This window comes from Sceloporus occidentalis, unplaced genomic scaffold (genome assembly GCF_023333645.1).
Source record: "Sceloporus occidentalis isolate IW3139 unplaced genomic scaffold, rSceOcc1.0.p SCAF_3, whole genome shotgun sequence".
NCBI lineage: Eukaryota > Metazoa > Chordata > Lepidosauria > Squamata > Phrynosomatidae > Sceloporus > Sceloporus occidentalis.
Window position 1 is genome coordinate 132,847,070 of NW_028316983.1, and position 16,712 is coordinate 132,863,781.

Below are 16,712 nucleotides of genomic sequence, written 5' to 3' on the forward strand. Positions count from 1 at the left end.
TGCTTTTTGTCTGATACAAAGTCCTAGGAAATGTGTATGACACCTATCCATAATAAAGTAAGCTAGGCAGGTGGCCCTTTGGTTATTCATGAGCATAAGGGATGTTTAGGTCACTCTCTCAAGCATGAAATACAGCCAGTTTGTCATATCCTATTAAACTAACTTTCTTACCTGCACACAAAAAAATTATCCAGATGGTGAGTAATTACTCAGTTACCCATCTTCTTACATACATCATCTAGGAATTTACTGAGGCTGAGTAAGATCTATTGTGGCCTGTGAACATGGCCTTGTCAAAATAATATGCCCCTCAAACATGATATTCTCATGGGTGGATCAATTTTCACAATTTTATAATGGAAGATATCACAGCTTCACCATCTAACTCATTTCAGTGCTCTCAAATGTAGGGGGTGGAATCACCTTATCAGTGTTAATGACTATTCCAGGTTTGCCATTACTGGCCACTATTGTGAGGGACGTTGTTCTTTAACTACAATTCTTTGTCTCTACGGGATTATTTTGATTGAGATTTCCTGCATGGCAGAGGGTTGGACTGGATGGCCCTTGCGGTCTCTTCCAACTCGAAGATTCTATGTTTCTATTATTCTATGATTGTATGATTCTCATTTAACCTCCTTGCTTGACATTAGGAACTTGCCATCAGCTTCTCCAATTCATACACACGTTGGCCTTTTGGTAGTCCCAAATGGAGCAGGTGGTTCTCAGACTTTCTACCCCATGATCCCATTTATGTCTACATGTGCACATCACACATACCATTTGATGTAATATATTAATAAAAATATTTTGTTTGTTTAGTGTGAATATTTTCATATATGTATATGTATGTATATTCACATTTTAACATTTTATAAGGAAATAACCCTGATCAAATTAGAACAGTTTTATTTAAATAAATTCAATACCTAACTCAACATGTCTAAAATTTACACATACTCTCACATACAGCCACTGACACGTACCAATGTTCACAGGTATGTAAACACTCAGTCATGCTCTTTCATGTTCTTTCACTCACAGACGCTCATTTACTCTATCACATGCAGTTTGTTTCTATCTGACTGTATGTGTGTGAGAGAGTAAATGAGAGTGAGTGAAAGACAATATGCGCATACACCCAAGTGCATGTACAAGTTTGATGAAGAGTGTGACTGAGTGTGTGTGTGTGTGTGTGTGTGTGCGTGCGAGAGAGAGAGAGAGACAGACAGACAGACAGACAGACAGACATAATTTGTGTGTGAGATTGTGTGTGAACATATCTGATGAAAAGAGAGTCAGAAAAAGAGCACTACTGAATGTGTGTGAAAGTCACACACACCAAGAGAGGTACCAAGGGTGTGTGAGAGAGTTAATGTGTGTGTGACTGTGAGAGAGAAAGACTGTTGCAGTGTGCATTTGTGAGAGAGAAGTAGCATGTGGGGGAGCTTGAGAATGTGTGTGAATCAGTGTCTGAGGAAGAGAAAGGGAGATTATTACTTTAGTGTGTGTGTAATAGTTAACTGGCTAAGAAGGTGTGAGAGAGAAAGCAAGCAAGAAAAAGTGTGCAGCTCAGCATATGTGTGTGTGAGTGAGAAAGAGGCTTGTGAGTGTCACAGATGAAGAATTAAAGGAATCTTGTGTAGCACCTTTTGAAATGAAAAGAAATTCCTCTCAGAGAAATGGCTCAATCGGTCAGAGCATTAGTGTGACCGAACCCCTGCAAAAGCTAGAGTGTGATAGAAAAAGAGCGAGAGAAACAGGACATGTTTTAAACCCAGTGCGGATCATTTTTTGACAACTTCCCTCCCAGAAAAGGGGGTGGGGTGTTAAAAATGATGAATCTATTCCTGCTGCCACCACTACTCATCTTCTCTGGGGATGTGGCACCAGAAAGAGATGAGCAGTGGTGGCAGCAGAGGGAGTGGAGAGCTGAGTCCTCCATGTTCCTAATACCTCTATGGTCTGAGGACTCCAAAGAGATGAACATTGGCAGGTGGAGGACTCAGGCCTCCATGTTCCTGCTGCCACTGCTGCCTGGGCACTGTGGGCCCCCAACAGATGAGCCACAGCAGCAATGGGGATTCACTGCTAGTTTGTTCAGGGGCACAGTGTCCTGAAGAGATGAGCCACAGCAGGGTGGTGGTGGTGGACTCAGATATCCATGTTCCCACTGCCACCACCACTGCCCATTTCTTCAGCCACACCAGGTGACATCCCTCTGTCAGGTATCACCCAGTGTGAGCTGTACCTCCCCTCCATATCCCACTAATGATGCTCCTGATTGTGACTGATTTTGAGAGAGAACATGTGTACACATGAGAGTGCTTGGGGGGGCCTCTTCAAAGCTGGTTCCCTGGGGTCCCCAAATCTTCCACCTCTCCTGACACGTCTGGTGACTGCCCAAAGTCCTCTTTGTTCATTCCTCCTGTCTTTTGGCCCCATCCAGCCTTCACCCTATCGAACCAGAGACACAACTTGTTGAGTGGGAGTCTCCAGGCAGGAGGGTGGAGGTGGCAGCACAGGGCAGTGGCAAGATGAGGCACACACTGTATTTAATTGGTTCACAAGGCACAGCATGCTTGCATTGCTTATCCTCAACTAGTCAACTTGACGTGCCATTCAGGAATGGAGACTTCTGTTTTTCTGCCTTTGAGGAGGCCCCCCTAGAGCCAGATGATGATAATGGCAGCCCTGAGCAAGAGGTGCCCCTGGCCTCCACTGCCATAGGGGACATCACAGATGCTGGCATTCCTTCAACCATTCTGCATCTCAGGCTCACCAAATAGAGTGGATACACTCAGTGAGGTTGTATCTGTATCTCATCCTGGGTATTGGGGAAGTGATGGGACAGATGGGAGAAGAAGCAGCAGCAGCTTAGGGTGGGCCTCACCAGCAGCCATGATCCAACAAGATTCACCTTCTCCTCCTCCCTCAGGTGGAGGTGACTGCTCCAAATGTCCTCCATCCCTTTCTCTCCAGGACACAAAGTTTGAGAAGATGAGGGGGGATTGGGGCCTCTGAATCTCATGCCCCCTAAACAACTATTGAAGTCCCCCCTGAGGGTCACACCCCATAGTTAGAAAACCATGGAGTAGACACACTGAATAAATCATCAGATGATGAGTTAATACTTGTACAAATTGCATTTATTCAAAAGGTTTACTTATGGAGCTTATCCCATTAACAAATAGTCCATCTTACCTCTTCTGGCTTGAATTCAGGATCTGGGATGCTCCTGGATGTTATCATACCTAAATTGCCACCTATCTAGGTGGGATGCTGCTGCCCAGATGCATCCCAGGTTGAAGTCTCACTCAGCCAGCACTTTTTTGAAGTCGGGGAGCTTCTGACTTCAAAAATTGGCTGGCTGAGCAAGGCTTCGACCTGGGATATATCCAGGTGGAGGCATTCCACCTAGATAGGTGGCAATTTAGGTATGATAACATCCAGGGGCATCCCGGATCCTGAATTCAAGCCAGAAGAGGCAAGCCATCTTATTTAATGTGATAAACTCCCTAGTTTGACTGCCTGTAGGGTATAGGCAGTCAGGAGGACAATTACTGTAAAGTTTCTCTTTGCTAATTATATTAGCAAACCCTTCTACTCTGAAAACAAAAATCCTTTGTTATTTAACATGTTTGAAACAGAATACTACTTCATTTTTACTTTCTGCATCCCAAACTACTTTTTATTCAGCAAGGATGTGCTGTGTTGTCTTGTCATAATGCTGGTATGGCATTGAATAGCACAGTGTTCTTTTCTGATCTAAATGGCTCTGCCAGCATGACTGCGTATCTGCTTCTGCAACACAGCAATCAGGAGGATTACCTGTAGCAGCATCTCAAAGCAGTGGCTCATAGGATCAGGCTTTCTAGCGACATTAAAATTCAGCAACAACAACATCTCATAGCATCTCACAAAAATGGGGACATACATGTTGGAGTCAAGCAACGGTAAAGGCAAAATCAGGTGCTTTGAGGCGGTTCAGGTTGAACCTCCCCTACCAGACTGTCCATGCTGGATGGCTCATATACAGTAACATGAATTTACATTATGTTATTGTAAGCCATGTGAGTATTTTTCAGCAGTGTGCAAGATAAATATTTAATAAATATATGTTAATCTTATTTTTGAGGAGAAATATTGGCACAAGCACTATTCGAATTATTTGAAGACCTTTATTAGTGGTCAAGCAAGGTAAGCAATAGTTTGTTTTCATTTATTCATTCACTTATGAGTCAGCCTGAGTCTCTGGGTCAGCAAAACCTCACTATAAAACCAAGAAAAATCAGCTTAACCACACAATCCAATCCTCATCTGCTCAGACGTGTCGTGCTGAGTTGAATGAGGCTTATAGCCATGTGAATGAGTATTTGATATCAGCCTCAAGTTCCTAAATAGGCAGGAAGAACACCAAGAATTTGGATATGTACTCGGTATGGCAAGTCTAAACTCACCACAGAGGCATTTCTATAAGCTATTTAAGGGCAGCATTCACCTTATTGGGTCAAGCCTGAACTCAGTCTAGTATGGTAGAAGACAAGGCCAGCTCTAAGCACTCTCAGAACTGAAAATGATGGCATTGTCTATTTCAATTAATTTCAGAAACAACTTTTTCAAAGGAGTACTTCTCTATACAATTAAGGAAGGAGGATGAGTCTGCTTAGCCTGACAGTGATGCCCTTTAAAAGTTTGATCTGTTATACATCTCTAAATGGTAACCATTCCACAGAAATGAAGCCTTTTAAAAAACACACAACCTTGAGCCATTTTTCATTGGAAGGAGGAGGAAACAGTCCTTGAGTCTTCCTTTACAGAGCATTATTCTACTCATGTCCCGACGCCTCCACACTTGGAAGGATATTTTGAATATCTTAACTGTTTTGCCACCCAATATTCTCAATTCCTGGCACCCTGCACTCCAAATTTCTCACGATTGTATAGCCAACCCCCAAGCCTTGTTCAGGTAGTCTCTGAGAACAATGTTGTGTTTAGGCTGACCAGATATCAAAGAATACAAGGATCCCACACTTTAAATAGTTGACGCCATTTCATTAAGGGTTGCTTACATAAAATACTGCATCTACTGAAATGCCCTCTTCCACATAAATGCATTTCCTTTAGATGCTCCATAAATTTATTTTCCTAATATTTTCCCTAAAATAAACATTAAAAACAAAACAGCAGCAACAACAAAGTCTCCTTGGGTCTCTCAGAAACTTTTTTTTAAAAATCTCTTATCTCTTATCGCTGGCTGTTTTCCTTCTCCTGTTGCCCCATTTAATGTAGGTCACATGAAATTCAGTCCTATGTGCTTTCTCAGAAATCATCCCTGTGCTTCTCTCTCCAGCTTAAGAGGCATGAAATTGTAAACATAACAGCCAGCCAGTGTCCCAGTCAGTAGCCACTCTGCCACTCTTTCTCCAGAATGAAATACTAGATGGTTTTATCGGGGCTCTTCAATCCCAGTGAAGGGATAATGAAGGTATATATTGCAGAACTGTTCAGTGTTTCTTTGCTGGTCCTCCTTCTTTGCTTCTCCCTACAACTAATTCTCTTTCCCTGGAACAGGGCTTTTGTAGAGTGGGGCCTGGCCTGGAAGCATGTACTGGATGCTTGACTGAAAAATGCCAGGTGTTCAAATCCTCCTGCCTCTGACACTACCTCTTTTCTCTGCTTTGCCTATCTACATCCAGCCTTCTCTCATTGCCTTTTCTGTGACTTAGCGGTCTATTGAACAGATTTTTTTTTTAAAAAAAAGAACTTCATGGTTGTTTTTCATTCATTGACTATAGACCCCACCCCGTTTTTCTGAAATTTTGATGGTTTGTGACCAAGCAGCATTTTTATGCCATGTGCCATTTTCAGACTGGAGAAGGAAAAGGTAAGTGGTAAGGCAAAGGGAATTACTTTCCACTCCTCAAAGTAGGAATGTTCTCTTTCCATATTAAAAAAAAACCCCACATTCCTATTCCTCTGAATTCTTGACTGTTGGGAGTCATTTTCATAACAAACAACAGTAGTAGCAGCAGCAAAGTTCCTAGGGAGATAAATGCACTCTTTCTTTCTTTCTTTCTTTCTTTCTTTCTTTCTTTCTGCAAACTCTCAAATTGTAAAGGCAGATCTTGAACAAAACACCCTTTACCTGTTCATCTGAAATGTGACAGACCTGATCCCATCTCCACAACTGTCTCTGCAAATTTCATCACAATCTGCAATGAGATAAAAAGTGACATTGGCAGTACATTTTTTAAAAAAGTAATCAAAATAGAAAGACACTTATCCCCACCCCAAAAGCCTTATATCTATTCCTTGGGGGAGGGGTGTTCAGGCTTCATCCCCTCTGAAAGGGATACTACGCCTGAAAATTTCATCCAGTGTATATATTAGAGCTTTTTGTTATATAGTGATAGTTACACAATTAATATTCAAGTGATAGTTAATGGGAGGCACAAAGCTTAAGGTTTCAGGATCTCATTTCAGGTTCAAATCTTCAGTCAAACTATGGAACTGGTTGGAGCTAAACCGGCCCATTTTCCCAATTGTGGGTGAATTGTGTAACATGTGGGCCCAAATAGAAACATGTGATTTACACTGAATCTTGATGTCAACATGCCTCTTGCTTCCTACATTTCAGAAGCACAGCTTACAAGTTTGGAACACCATTTTGTTGTTGGTATTATCCAACAATTGGGAGTCAGAATTCCCTGTTGTCTGCAAATGGCCCAGAGGTCTATGAGCAGATTCAGATGTACCTTCTGACTATCCTCACTCTAGAAAATGCCTCAGACTGTTCTATAATGTCCTGAAGGTTCTCAGCAGATACATCACAGTAACATCCCCTGAAGCCAAATTTAAAACAATTAATCAAATACGCAAGTGGCACTTCTACTTGCTTGGCTTCCATGTCACTTCATAACTACAGGGTTGGATGCAGACTTCATGTTGCCTACAACAGACCTACTGAGATTAATGAGGCAAGTTGGTCTTGACTTCCAGTGATTTCAGTAGACCAATTCAAAATGTCACTATATGTGGATCTGGCCTATACGAGTTTCCTTTTCTGAGATGCCTTCCGCCGTGATTGTTGTCACTGGTTCAAGTGCATGTTGCTGGAAACAGGAGCTTTCACCTCTGTGGAAGAGGACTATCATGTGTAAATTGGACCTTACACAATGAAAATTACTGTATAGTACTGAATCAAGCGTGTCTTGTGCTGCTCCTTTGGCTATGTGTCTGAATGGGATCTCTACCAGAGATATCCTTTTCCCTTTCCTTTCCTTTCCTTTCTTTTCTCCATTATAGGGCTTCATATATATTGGCATTTACTTGGGGTGGTAATCTAAAAAAAAGTATTTCCTGTTGGAGCTTCTCCATTAAAAGGTTTTAAAAATAATATAAGAAATTAATGGTTTACAATAATCATTTTAAACACTTGAAAGGAAGAAAGCTAACCTGGAGACCTCTGCTGTTCCATGAATAACTTCTGCCTATGCCTAAAATTGGTATTTGATTTTTATTTAAAATTCAAATGTCTGATGTTCTTAAATTAAACAAATGATATTTGAAGGGGGAAAAAATCAGCCCCCAACATCTGCAGATTATGATTAGCATTTTGAAATAGACTGCTTGAATTCAACAAGGATGAATGCTGCCAGTCTCTTTTATTCACTCAGTTTATTTAATGAAATGCTAGAGGTCAACCCTTTGTCCTTAAATTAGTTACTATAAAAATCTTTTTGTACTTTCCTACTTGTTATGATGTCTTATAAGCGGAAGAAAAGGTTGCCATTAATTATGCCTTTGTTGAATATGGATAGCTATTCAGAGTTAGTTAGACAGTTTCAAACAAAATTAGCATCGAGCAACTCTTAGGCCGGCGTTAGGTTGGTTATCAAGAATTTTTTTTCCTAAGAGAATGCTCTTCTGCAAGTGTGCATTATCTAATATATTCAGCTTTCAGTTGCTAATTTTTTTTTCCAGATGAAGATGGGCTTAATTGAGGTTGTGCTTTTAAGTTTGTAGAGCTCTTCAACGTCTCATACAAAAGCATCTAGAGGCTTTTCATTTGTCTTGAGTATGTTTCAGATGTACAAATATTATTTACTTTAAACTCTAAATCAAAAGGCATACTGTAACTATTTTAAATAAAACATACTCTTGCCTGAGATTTTTATATACGTGTGTGCGTGCGCGCGCGTGTGTGTATACACACTGTCTCACACACACAAACACATATAAACACATATACAACCTACTCACTATCCAACATATACACACCCACACACCCACACCATTTTCTCATTATCTATATTTAGAAGCAGATCATCTACAAACGAGAGTGAATCATTGTTTTGCACAATAGTTTCTGACAGGTATTAAATATAGTAATTTTTATACTAATATTAAGATAAAACTGTGGCTTCGTGCTTCTGTTAAGTGTTGTTTTGAACAAGGATTTAAAGATCTGTCTGCTTCAACTTTTGAAAAGGTCCAAATATGACTAAGGGGAAGCAGGGCAACATGCACTTGCTCGCTATCTTAATTTCCAGCTATTAAAACAAATTGAACCCCAGCCAAATTTTTCTTTTCCATAATTTAATTTGAGTTCAGTATATCAAACTGGAAGCTTCCAGATAGTTGGGGCTCTCGCCTTGTGCCTAAGGAGTTGAGTATCAAGGCATAATCCTTTCAGCACATTTCTGAGGGACAAAATTACATTGATTAGTAATGACTTGTTGTTTAGTGTTAAAGTCAGATAATAAAGGACTCAGTACTTTAAAAAAAAAAAGCAGCGAAGAAGGGGGGAAAAAAGAAAAAAGCGGCTAGGCAACTTAGAAGATAATTAGGAAAAATAATATGAAAGCACTGTGCTAGCAGAGGATTAATCTTGGCCATTGTATATGTAAATGAGCATTTTAAAATATAAAGTGTATACCTATTTTTCCCTCTTCAATCTCTTTTCCAAAGCTTCTCTTGGATTAGCTGCTTTTCTCAATCAACATTCCACATACTTAGAGATGAGACTGTAACCTTGTAATGCTTTTAGATATAATGCACATTTCCCCCCACGCCATCCCCTCCGTACACATAACATTTTAAAGGCTAGATTCTAATGACCTTGTGAAGAAGGGATCCCAAGTCAGTCTTATTATGGCAGTGTCTCCTTGAGCAGAACCTCTGAAATATGTGAGGGTGAGACCTTTTGGTATGCACAAATCCCTTGGCTGGCTGTAATTATTTTATTAAGCTGGAACGGAGGGATGGGGGATGGAAAGAAGGGAGGAGGAATAGCGTTTAATGACACTAACATAAATAGTAAAACTTGGTAAGGAAAATATTTTTAAGCACACATTTTTGTGATGAGATATGCATTTGAAGAATGTTTTTGAACTAAGATTATTACTATAGTCATCACACAAAATTGTCCTGCCACAGTTGGGCAAAGAGATTTATGTGTGTATGAAACTAGAAATGCTTGCAATGCAAGCTCTTCCCTCTTCCCAGGGTTTCCTAACAACATATGAAAACATAGTTCAGTCCGAACACAGACCTCATGTGATCCCAGGAAAAGTGGTGAATTTGATAAAGAAAATATTCAGATTGTTTTATTCAAGGAAATGTACTCATTGTAACAAACAGTTCCCTCTTTTTCTTAGAAAGAACTCCCTTTCTGCACATTTCTATATAAAGGGGGGGGGGAGTAGTTACTACATGGAGGACACTACCTTCACCCTACATGCTGGAACAAATTATAAATTTAGTAGACCATTTAAAAAATCTTCAGGGGTCAGTTCTCCTCTTGTGCCTTGTCTCTTCAGCAAGTGCTTTTATGGTTTCTTCTAATATATAGGATTTATCTTCAGCCATGTGAAGAGCGTTTAAATTTAATCCAGCGCTGGAGTAGCAATTTGTTGCTACAGCTTTAAAATAAGATTTTCTTTTAACTTTCTCAAGATGTAGACACTTTTGTGTAGGCCAGCTGAAAATGAAGTGTGTTTGAGAGAGACTGTGTGCGTATTGTGTCTAATTCTAGAACTCAGACACACTTAAAATATGGGCCTGCATCAGTACAGGGAGGATATCTAATTGTCTGAGAGATTGTCTAATATGTGATACTCTAAACTCAAGAACAATTCTCCAGCCTGATTTACTCACCTTCACCCAAAGAATTTTCTTAACTTTGAAAAACGCTTTTAGTGTCAAAATCATTGCCAGATTTTTTTACCTTCACATTTTAGATGTGTCTGTTAGTGTGTTTTTAAATAACCTAATATTTAATTTTTTAAAAATTAAGCTTTTATCTTTCTTCCTCGATTTGTGACTAGAATTCTAAACACAGTTTATAGCACCTAATCACCTCTAAAATATAAATGAAGTAATTGTATGAGTTTATTATCACTAGATATAATGTTATAGTGATTTTTTAAAAATACTACACCATCTTCAAAATTATATCCTTCTCTAACAGAAAATGTGTATTTTGTATAAGGGCCTGGAAGCACAGCATGGCATCGCGGTTACTATGAGAAAGAAAAACCATAACAAAGGGAAATGGTTTCTTTAAAACTAAAAAGATTTCTGCATAAATTATATATAAACATTTAAAAGGAAAGCTTTGATAAAATACTATCTCAGAAAACATCCCCCATCAGACTTAAGAAGGCATATATAGCATAATATTAATCACATTTTTGTTGCAGATACAAAATTTCTACCCTGATTTTGTAAAGACGCCAGGATCCTTGCACCATAAATAAGTATGTTCAGGCCAAATATTAAAATGATGGGAATAACTGAGGCAGAGTTAATATTTTATCAGAATATTGTTCTATGGTGAAGTGTATTATTGTGATAAATTTCAGGATGTTGCTTTGGAATCTTATTTACTAAGATGATTAACATTGTGTCACGATTGCTTTGCCAATGGACAAATATATAGTTCCGCATAGGTTATACATATGGACATAGGCACAAAGGGAGAGTGCACAGTCTTGCACTATATATACTTATAACATTTTTATGAATTAAGAAAAGAAAACAAACTTGCCCTAAATATGCACTCAAAAGGGAAAATCTAGTATAAAACCACATGTGGACAGTACAGTTAAAATAAAAATCTAGAAAACAATTCAGTTGCAAGATTTGCTGACATTTTTGGGTGGGGGGAACTAGCTATTCATAAACATTTCTGCTTTCCTGCCTATCATATTCGATTGAAATAATCATTAAAGGTTTACTATCACAACTATAGGTGATCCCATGTTTCATATAGCTAAAAGAGCATAGTGTTGTAGCAGGTATAATTTGCAATTTGAAAACAAACAAACCAAACTGAAATCTCAATAGTCAAAGGAATGCTAAGTGAACATTTCAACTCTATTGTTTAAACTCAGGAACGCACAAAAATCTTTCACATCTCTCTCTCTTTTTTTATCATGTAGTTATTTTAATGTAAACATTTGCCCGTTTAGATGAAGTGTTTTCATTATTAAGCTAATTTCAACATGTTTCAGATAGACTGATGAGTAAGAAGCAAAGCACTTGCTGATGAGAAACGAAATCCTGTCTTGGCTCGGCCTGCTGTCAGATACGTCTTCATTAGTTTTTGTCATTCACCGATGGCAAATGCTGTATAAATGAGATGACGATCAGGTCCGCCTTGATAACTTGCCTTATCTCATTAGTTTTCACATCAAAGTTAATCAGCAATGTGAATTGTAATTGCTGTAAGAGACAATGCAATAGATCACTGGGCCGTTTCCCCCCTCCTCCTGTATGGCATCTTGAAACATCAGCAGGCTGGTGAGCGGAGATAGGCTCAGAAAGAAAATGATGTGGAAAGCATAATAAGCAAGCTGCTCAGAATTAATGAGCTTACCCAATAAGAAAAGAATAACCAATCAATGTGAGCTGGGCAAATATAATTTAGGAATAATTGCTTGATTGGTTGTCTATAGTAGACTGATTTGACCACACACAAGGATTAAGAATTAAGATGTCAAGGCAAAAAAAAAAAAGGCAATGGAGGACTTACAATTTTTGTTTCTTTTTCCCCCTTTACAGCTGAAGAAGATGGGTGTTTGATATGTTATTCCCGAAGAATGAAAACATTAGCTAGGCACACACTGTTCCGCTCCTTTATGATTCCCATATAATTAAGGGGGTCTTTTCAAACCCCGGTGGCGATATTTCTCTATGGGATATTACAAATAAATAGGTTTCCTTTCTATGGGAGGTTAAATAGTTCTAAATGTGTTAATTTAGAAGCATTGGCTTAAATGTTTGTAACTGAATAGGATAGAAAACATTTTTTTTGGCTTTATTTTTTGGCTAAATAGTGTGTTTGGATACATTTCTGAAGCAGAGCAATTGCACTGGGAAACTAGAAAGCAATTCTTGCTGTACCTGTCCTTTTAGTATAATTTTCCCTACAGCCTCCACCAATTACTATAAAACAGAACCCTTCTATTCTACTGTCTAAACTATTGGGAAGGTTCTGCCAGAAGGTAAATTTGCTTTGATCTACATTACACCTAATTGAGTCACCACCAATGTCTCTATCCTAACATCAAGAAATGTGAAAATGTTAGATTATTTCACTGGGGATTAAACCTAATTTTCGCGTGTTCTGCATTAACCTATTAGGCTGACTCATCTGCATTGCTAATGTCGCTCAGGCAGCTGTCACTGCTAAAGAAAAACATGATCATGCAATCCTTGAATGAATGATTCCAGCTCTGATTAGTGTTAGTGAAGTTAGCTGAGCCCTAGTGATAAGGAAAGAAAATTCCCAGGTTGCCAATAGCTTTGAAAATTATCAGACTGTAGGCGAAAAATAAATAAAGAAAATGCACCTCCTGACTCATAGGCTCAAGACCAAATGGAGAGATGAGTGACATTATTTAAGGCTGCTGCCTATTAAGGCTAACAAAAAATTATCCTCTGCATAAATTTACTTGTTTCTCTTAGGCAGAACTAGTGCAACAGATACATATTAAAATGCTAATAGACAACAACCTGAAATAGAAAATGGAAGAGTTTACCTTTCTTCTATTATCTTGTTTAAATGATATTGTGACAGAACCGCATATAACAAGGCAGTTAGAAAGCACAACGTTGCTTTTAAAGAAGATGTTTCCGTGTCATTTACATATTCCCTGTTACTTTGAATCCCCCCTTATTATTGATGAGGAAAACAAGACATGGGGAAAGGGTATTCACATATCTTATGCTCGCTTCCATCAATGGCCTTAATTGCAACGCGTGCGTTAGTATATTTTACTGCATAGCAAGCAGTGTTGTAAACTCAAGCCTTCTCTCATATCTTTCCATCAGATTTAAATAGCAAGAAAACAACAATGGCACATCTCCTTGAGATGTGAACATTTTTTAGAATGAGTTAGCCTCCTAGCAAAGGAACCAGGAGCCAATTTAATCCGATTAGTAACCCCCAACAATAGATGTGCCTAACCCATTGTGGACAAAAGCTTTTACTTTTATTTGTTTCTATTAACCAAGCAATCTTTACTATCAGGAAAGTGGAATTTCATCCCCGTCCGATTGCTCGGGCAATCAACAAAAAACAAATTTGAGAAAACAGTCTAATGTGTCAATATTTATCTTTTGGCCCTAATTGTCTGTAAAGAGGACTTGTTGAGTGTGCAAAGTTTACTGCGCTAGTTTATCTGTGTGCTATTGATTCTTCCTATTGTCTGGGTTTAGTGGTAGCTGCTCACAATGTAACAAGAAGGGCAGCAGCAACAGCAGAAGCATAATAGAGGTATTTTAAAGGGAAAACACTTGGACTTCGAGACCAAACTATAATGCTAAACTGAAAAATATATTAAGAAGTTTAAATGGAAACTGCCATCTCATTCAGGATTAATCTCTGAAGCTACAGTTGTCTGTAATGTTTATCATGCATTGTACTCTTTCAGTAGCTTTAGTGTTAACCATTTAACTTCTGCAAATTGCTTGCCCAGTTTGGGTGAATTCCACCTCTTTTTCTCCCAGTTACCATTTCTTCTTAAGAAATATAAGGTCATCCCATACACCCTTGTAGGGATTAAAGTGTATGAAGCTAGGTGTTTAGCCAAGGAACACATTCTCAGACAGAGAAAGCCATGTCACAGAACTGCTTTTTTTTTATGGGAAAGACTCATTGGTAGTCCTATGGTCACAACCAGTGCAACAAAGCAAAACCAGGTTTTTGATGGGAGTGGCTGGTCATAGATGGCTTCCATGGGAAGGGATTCAGTGAAGCTTTTCTGGGTTCTCTTTTAGACTTTCAAGGAGCTGATCAAGGTGTTGAACCTACTTTGGAGGTGGTCTTCAGCAACTTGAATGGATCCTTTAAAATCAGGAATAAAACCTAGAGTGGATTCACCACAATCCTCATAAGAAGGCCACTGGCCATTACTGTTGAGATAAATATCTTCATCCTCTACAAGAGGGGTGACCACTTGTAGCCCCAAGGATGCCAAAAGGTGGCCCCTGAAACCTCTTGAAGCCCACAATCCACCCCAAACACAATTTTTACCCCATTGATGATAATAATAATAGTAACATCAATCATAATCATCATAACAACAATACTAATAAAAATATTTATTCGTCACCCAACTTTCCCCATATATGAGGCAGGGAACAACGATAATTAACAAATATCTGACATCAGTTAAACACACATCAGTTAAAACACACATCCATTTAAAAAGACAAACAAAATATTCACATATTAAAACAATCCACATTTTTTTTTAAAAAATCATTTAAAATTTACAGTTTAAAATAAATCAATGGCTCAAAATGGATCAGAGTGACTGCAAAATAGTGCTTTTTCCAGCCAAAACCTCCACATGCCCTTAAAATGTGAAAATAGGCAGAAAAATAACATGACAACTGGCCAGTTTGGAAACCAAAAGTGATATAATGTCTGTTCTGATCATATTGGGTGGGTTGTTATGGCCCACTGGAGTGTGTGCATGGGCATGGGCAAGGGCAACAAGTGCCCTCAACCCTTCCACAGTTGCCCGCCCTTGTTGAGCAGTAGCCACAAGATTTTCTCATGGCCCAGATGACTATAGGAATCTGATAATACAAAGTTACATCTACGTTGGTGGAGCACAAAGAAGGTCATTTTTATAGTGATTTCCCATTCTGAACAAGAGCAATGATTTCCAATGAAACTTAGGTGGGTTACAGACCACCATAAGGGACGTCCTTAGGACGTCCCATTTTGAAAAAGGGGCGTCTCTTCCAGACGCCCCTACTCCTATTACGGACAGAGTCCGTAACAAATGACGGCGGCCTTTCCACACGGCCACCGCCATATTGACGTAGCAGACGCTGTGTGTCCACACGTCGCGCCCCGGAAGTGACGCCGCAAGTGTGCGACTAGCGTTCGGGAGCTGCGTGGTTTGGCCGCTGCGGCTCTCGGACGCTGCAAACAGCGGCGGTGGGAGACCGCCGCAGTCCAGCAGTATGTAACACGCCTTAGTTTCAAGCACTGCCAGATTGCACATTCCAAACTAATTTGATATCTAGCCACTAATGGTGTGATCCCCCAACCTTTAAAATTCCATATCCTTTCTCTTTGTTTAGGTGCAAGGATGTCATGTTCCAAATACATACTTCACATCTCCCCCCACCCAGGTGAGGTACCAAGACAAGAGGGCAGACTTTACTTTTGCAGGATCTACTTTGTTTTTTTTGGCAGGAAAATGCTGTGTTTTTGTTGCAGCATTGCTGCACAGAAGCAGAAATCCTGGCAAGCAGGCATATCCTGTTGATAGATGAAAAGAAGATATCCAAAGCCATGGTCAGACCCACAGTTCTTCCAATGTAAGTTCCAGTAGTTAAAGCAGTAGTTAAATGTGTCTCAAAACAGCTGTAATATTCTTGTAAGACTTTCGGGAAAATTTGTCACTGTTCATGCTTTTTTTCATGCTATATTTGATTGAGTGACTTGCTGGAGTGATCTACAGCTATCTGATGCAATAATGAAATGCATCTTGTTGACTCCTTTTTGTCTATGGCATCAGGACATTTTGATTATGAAAAGACCCAGCGTGGTACAGTGGTTTCAACATTGGACTAGGACTTTGGATACCAGGGTTTGAATCCCTGCCCAGCCTTGGGAACTCCCAGGTTACCTTGGGAAAGTCAAGTTATTTGAAGGACTGTATCACCCTTTATGAACCCATCAGAGCACTAAGATCATTAATACATTTTAGATTTTAACAGATAATATTTTTGACTTTTAAAAATTGTTTGATTTTTTTTAAACATTGCATTTACATTTTACATCATTTTAAACCTGTACTGTTTTAAATTTGTTTTTAGCCACCTATATTGGGAGAAATGCAGGATATAAATTAATATACAGGGCCCACAGTCTTAGATGTCTCTACACTAATGCACAGATCATGGGAAATAAACAAGATGAACTCCTAGCACAACAAAGCAAATACAATATAATAGGCATAACTGAAACTAGGTGGGATGAGTCTCATAATTAGAATGTAGTAATTTGAATAATTGGAATGTAGTAAATTGGAAGGTAGGGATGCAGTGGCTCAAGCAATTAAGATGCTGACTCTGTTGATTGCAAGATCGGCAGGTTGGCAGTCCGAGGCCCGGGTGCCACATAATGGGGTGAGCTCTCATCACTATTCCCAGCTTTTGCCAACCTAGCAGTTCGAAAG